This window comes from Papaver somniferum, chromosome 7 (assembly GCF_003573695.1).
Source record: "Papaver somniferum cultivar HN1 chromosome 7, ASM357369v1, whole genome shotgun sequence".
NCBI lineage: Eukaryota > Viridiplantae > Streptophyta > Magnoliopsida > Ranunculales > Papaveraceae > Papaver > Papaver somniferum.
The window spans coordinates 177,374,953-177,381,507 of record NC_039364.1 but is presented as its reverse complement, the minus strand read 5'-3'; positions in this window follow the sequence as shown (position 1 = coordinate 177,381,507).

Genomic DNA, 6,555 nt, shown 5'->3' with positions numbered 1-6,555 from the left:
AATACTTCTCGTCAAGTAAAGCTATCTAAAACTCAAACCCCCAAAGTTTAATTATGCGGGTTCTCTTTTGGAACATAAATGGAGTTGCTCGTGATGCAGCTCAATGTAAACTTAGAGAGTTAATTAGGGAGTTCAAGCCGGATATTTTTTGTCTTGCGGAACCAAAAGTTCATTGCTCGGTTGGTTTTGGTAATAGACTTCAGTTGGAAGGTTTTTATCCACATGTTATTCATAATGCGACTGCTTCTAGTATTGTTAATATGTGGATTTGCTACTTAAATGGTATTATTCCCTCGGTTATTAATAGGAGCAAACAGGCCATAACAGTTGAGGTTGATGGAGTTCATATCTCGTTTGTTCATGTTAGTTATGTTCAGGTTACTAGGCGAAGGCTTTGGCAACATCTTAATAGCCATGATACGTCGATCTCGTGGCTTGTCATGGGAGATTTCAATTGTATCCTTCGACTTGATGAGAAAAAGGGTGGTCTTGAGCCTAGGACGTCAATAATTAATGAATTTTCTGATTGGATGAATGATAATAATCTTTTCGAAGAAGATTTCTTGAGTACTAAATTTAGTTGGACTAATGGTCAGTCGGGTTCTCACAGAATCATTAGTAAGTTGGATCGTGCTGTTATCAATGCTGCTTGGTTAGCGAAATTTGATAATTGGCGCTGTAAAGCTCTTCCTAGAGAAGTTTCCGACCATTCTACTCTTTTGGGGTTTCCTTTTGCTGTTCCGAGACCTACAAGAGCTCCTTTTCGCATTCAAAAAATGTGTTTTTTACACACTGATTTCTTCGTATGGTGAGTGATAGTTGGAATATGCCAGTTCATGGTTCTCTTGATTTCATATTTACTTATAAACTCAAGAGGCTAAAGGGGGTGATTAAGGAATGGAATCTTACGGTTTTTGGTAATATTCATTCTAGGTTGAAGCAAGACCATCTGAGGTTTGAATCTGCGGCTTTTTGCTCGGATGAAGATCCTAATGACGTTTCCAAATTTAATCTTATGAAGGATGCTATGGCTAGGCTTAGTGAGACTCGGCTTCAACATAACTCTATGCTTAAGCAAGGCAAGGAATCAGTGGCTTGTGGAGGGTTCAAGCAACACTACTTTCTTCCATAATAGTATTCGCATTCGTCGGAGTGCTAATACTATTTCAGAATTAACAGATAGTGATGGCCATACTATTTCATACAATGATTAGTTGCGTGACCATGTGGTGCAGTTCTATGAGGACAAATTTAATGGCCATGAGTCTTATTTGGATGCTAGTTTATTTGATTATGAGCATGTTGGTATCTCAGAGGAAGAAAGTCTTGCTATGGACATAATTTCTACTCCTGACGAAATTAAACAAGCAGTTTTTGATCTTGGAGCTGATAGTGCTCCAGGGCCGGATGGTTTTTCTATCGTCATTTCTGGGATATTATTAATGAATATTTGATTAAGGCAATTATTTTTTGTTGGAATACTGGTCAGATTCCAAATGGGGTGAATTCAAGTCTTATCATCTTGCTTCCAAAGGTAAGAGGTGCAAATACTCTTCGTAATTTTCGACCTATTGGTATTAGTAATTTTTTCTTTATAATTTTACTAATATCCTTGCTACTAGAGTTGGTAGTGTTTTGGATAAGCTTGTTTCTGAGGAACAGGTAGCCTTTATGAAGGGTCGGAATATCCATGAAAAACATCAGTTTGGCTTCTGAAATGGTAAATGAACTCCACATCAAGCGCAAGGATGGCAACATTGGTCTTAAGCTTAATATTTCCCAGGCATTTGACACGGTGAGTTGGTCTTTTGTGTTGGAAGTTTTTCGGAGATATGGTTTCTATGAACATTGGTGCTCTTGGATTCTTAATATTTTAAATTCTGCTAGAATCTCTATTCTTTTGAATGGCAGTCCGGAGGGTTATTTCAAAATTAATATAGGTTTGCGTCAATGAGATCCTCTTTCTCCTTTGATTTTTGTCTTGATTGAAGATGTTCTTAGCAGAAATATTACAAAGCTTTTTCATGAGAAAAAGATGTCTCATATGGTAACTAGAGGTGGTATTTCTCCTACTCATCTCTTTTTTGCTGATGACATTATGATTTTCTGTAAAGGAAACCTTAAGAGCCTCAACAATATGGTGGATTTGTTGGGTAAGTATCAAAGAGCTTCTGGTCAAACTGTTTGTAGACAGAAGAGCAAGATTTATTATGGGGGAGGTTCTTTAACTAGAATGAATTATCTTGCTAACCATTTGGGGTATGACTGTAGCCACTTTTCCTGATCATTATTTGGGAGTTCAAATTATGTCGGGTAATGTTCGATATCATCACATTTCGGGTGTACTGGAGAAGATCAAATCGCAACTTGCTGGTTGGAAAGGTTTTTTGCTATCCTTCCATGATCGTCTGTTGCTTGTCAAGTATATTCTTGCTAGTTACTCTATTCACAATATGGCTATATATAAATGGCCACGTAAATTCATTTTACAGTGTGAAAGAGAAATTAGGAAATTTATTTGGTCGGGAGATTCTAATGTTAGCCGTGTTGTGGTTGTTGCTTATGATAAAGTTTGTATCAAGGTAGATAAAATTTATTTGGTCGGGAATTTTATTTGAGTTAACGTATATAAAATTTAACATTTTTATGAACTCTTTCTTTTTGTGTTGGCTTTGTCTTTCTATTTGATTCAAGATAGATGAAATTTGTTAGGATTTGGATTAGTTCTGCAAGGTCCTTAATCCTTCTTCTATTGTGAAATTTGACTTCCTTCATATTTTCTTGAATCAACGTACATAAATATGCAATTTTTACTAGTCGTATTGCCTTAGAACATATTAATTGTAATTAAAAAACATTTTTCAAACTTTTTCTGTTAAAGATGAGTTTATCTAGTTTACAATTTAGTCTCAGAAATCAATTTCCGACTTATAACGAAGTGTGTAGACTTTTTTGAGTTAACGTATATAAAATTTAACACTTTTATGAACTCTTTCTTTTTGTGTTGGATTTGTTTTTATATTTGATTCAAGATAGATGAAATTTTTTAGGATTTGGATTAGTTCTGCATGGTCCTTCATCCTTCTTCTATTGTGAAATTTGACTTCCTTCATATTTTTTTGAATCAACGTACATAAATATGCAATTTTTACTGGTCGCATTTCCTTAGAACATATTAATTGTAATTAAAAAACATTTTTCAAATTTTTTTTTTGTTAAAGATGAGTTTATCTAGTTTACAATTTAGTCTCAGAAATCAATTTCCGACTTATAACGAAGTGTGTAGAATTTTTTGAGTTAACGTATATGAAATTCAACATTTTTATGAACTCTTTCTTTTTGTGTTGGCTTTGTCTTTCTATTTGATTCAAGATAGAAGAAAATTTGTTAGGATTTGGATTAGTTCTGGATGGTCTTTCATCCTTCTTCTATGGTGAAATTTGACTTCCTTCATATTTTCTTGAATCAACGTACATAGAAATGAGATTTTTACTAGACTTATTTCCTTAGAACATATTAATTGTAATTACAATACATTTTTAAAACTTTTTATGTTAAAGATGAGTTTATCTAGTTTACAATTTAGTCTCAGAAATCAATTTCGACTTATAACGAAATGTATAGACTTTTTTGAGTTAACGTATATAAAATTCAACATTTTTATGAACTCTTTCTTTTTATGTTGGCTTTGTCTTTCTATCTGATTCAAGATAGATGAAATTTGTTAGGATTTGGATTAGTTATGCATGATCTTTCATCTTTTTTCTATTGTGAAATTTGACTTCCTTGATATTTTCTTGAATCAACGTACATAGAAATGAAATTTTTATTAGAGGTATCACCTTAGAACATATTAATTGTAATTACAATATATTTTTCAAAAATTTTCTGTTAAAGATGAATTTATCTAGTTTACAATTTAGTCTCGGAAATCAGCTTCCGACTTATAACGAAGTGTGTAGACTATTTTGAGTTAACGTATATAAAATTCAACATTTTTATGAACTCTTTCTTTTTATGTTGGCTTTGTCTTTCTATCTGATTCAAGATAGATGAAATTTGTTAGGATTTGGATTAGTTGTGCATGATCTTTCATCTTTTTTCTATTGTGAAATTTGACTTCCTTGATATTTTCTTGAATCAACGTACATAGAAATGAAATTTTTATTAGAGGTATTACCTTAGAACATATTAATTGTAATTACAATATATTTTTCAAAATTTTTCTGTTAAAGATGAATTTATCTTGTTTACAATTTAGTCTCAGAAATCAGCTTCCGACTTATAACGAAGTGTGTAGACTATTTTGAGTTAACGTATATAAAATTCAACATTTTTATGAACTCTTTCTTTTTATGTTGGATTTGTCTTTCTATCTGATTCAAGATAGATGAAATTTTTTAGGATTTGGATTAGTTGTGCATGATCTTTCATCTTTTTTCTATTGTGAAATTTGACTTCCTTGATATTTTCTTGAATCAACGTACATAGAAATGAAATTTTTATTAGAGGTATTACCTTAGAACATATTAATTGTAATTACAATATATTTTTCAAAATTTTTCTGTTAAAGATGAATTTATCTAGTTTTCAATTTAGTCTCAGAAATCAGCTTCCGACTTATAACGAAGTGTGTAGACTATTTTGAGTTACCGTATATAAAATTCAACATTTTTATGAACTCTTTCTTTTTATGTTGGCTTTGTCTTTCTATCTGATTCAAGATAGATGAAATTTGTTAGGATTTGGATTAGTTGTGCATGATCTTTCATCTTTTTCTATTGTGAAATTTGACTTCCTTGATATTTTCTTGAATCAACGTACATAGAAATGAAATTTTTGTTAGAGGTATTACCTTAGAACATATTAATTGTAATTACAATATATTTTTCAAAATTTTTTTGTTAAAGATGAATTTATCTAGTTTACAATTTAGTCTCAGAAATCAGCTTCCGACTTATAACGAAGTGTGTAGACTATTTTGAGTTAACGTATATAAAATTCAACATATTTATGAACTTTTTATTTTTGTATTGGCTTTGTCTTTCTATCTGATTCAAGATAGATGAAATTTGTTAGGATTTGGATTAGTTCTGCTTGGTCTTTCAACCTTCTTCTATTGTGAAATTTGACTTCCTTGATATTTTCTTGAATCAACGTACATAGAAATGAAATTTTATTAGAGGTATTACCTTAGAACATATTAATTGTAATTACAATATATTTTTCAAACTTTTCCTGTTAAAGATCACTTTATCTAGTTTACAATTTAGTCTCAGAAATCAGCTTCCGACTTATAACGAAGTGTGTAGACTATTTTGAGTTAACGAATATAAAATTCAACATATTTATGAACTCTTTATTTTTGTATTGGCTTTGTCTTTCTATCTGATTCAAGATAGATGAAATTTGTTAGGATTTGGATTAGTTCTGCTTGGTCTTTCAACCTTCTTCTATTGTGAAATTTGACTTCCTTGATATTTTCTTGAATCAACGTACATAGAAATGAAATTTTTATTAGAGGTATTACCTTAGAACATATTAATAGTAATTACAATATATTTTTCAAACTTTTTCTGTTAAAGATGAGTTTATCTAGTTTACAATTTAGTCTCAGAAATCAATTTCCGACTTATAACGAAGTGTGTAGAATTTTTTGAGTTAACGTATATTAAATTCAACATTTTTATGAACTCTTTATTTTTGTGTTGGCTTTGTCTTTCTATTTGATTCAAGATAGATGAAATTTGGTAGGATTTGGATTATTTCTACCTGGTCTTTCATCCTTCTTCTATTGTGAAATTTGACTTCCTTCATATTTTCTTGAATCAACGTACATAGAAATGCATATTTTACTAGACGTATTGCCTTAGAACATATTAATTGTAATTAAAAAACATTTTTCAAACTTTTTTTTGTTAAAGATGAGTTTATCTAGTTTACAATTTAGTCTCAGAAATCAATTTCCGACTTATAACGAAGTGTGTAGACTTTTTTGAGTTAACGTATATGAAATTCAACATTTTTATGAACTCTTTCTTTTTGTGTTGGCTTTGTCTTTCTATTTGATTCAAGATAGAAGAAAATTTGTTAGGAATTGGATTAGTTCTGGATGGTATTTCATCCTTCTTCTATGGTGAAATTTGACTTCCTTCATATTTTCTTGAATCAACGTACATAGAAATGAGATTTTTACTAGACGTATTTCCATTGAACATATTAATTGTAATTACAATACATTTTTAAAACTTTTTCTGTTAAAGATGAGTTTATCTAGTTTACAATTTAGTCTCAGAAATCAAATTTCCGACTTATAACGAAATGTATAGACTTTTTTGAGTTAACGTATATATAATTCAACATTTTTATGAACTCTTTCTTTTTGTGTTAGCTTTGTCTTTCTATTTGATTCAAGATAGATGAAATTTGTTAGGATTTGGATTAGTTCTACATGGTCTTTCATCCTTCTTCTATTGTGAAATTTTACTTCGTTCATATTTTCTTGAACCAACGTACATAGAAATGCAATTTTTACCAGACGTTTGCCTTAGAACA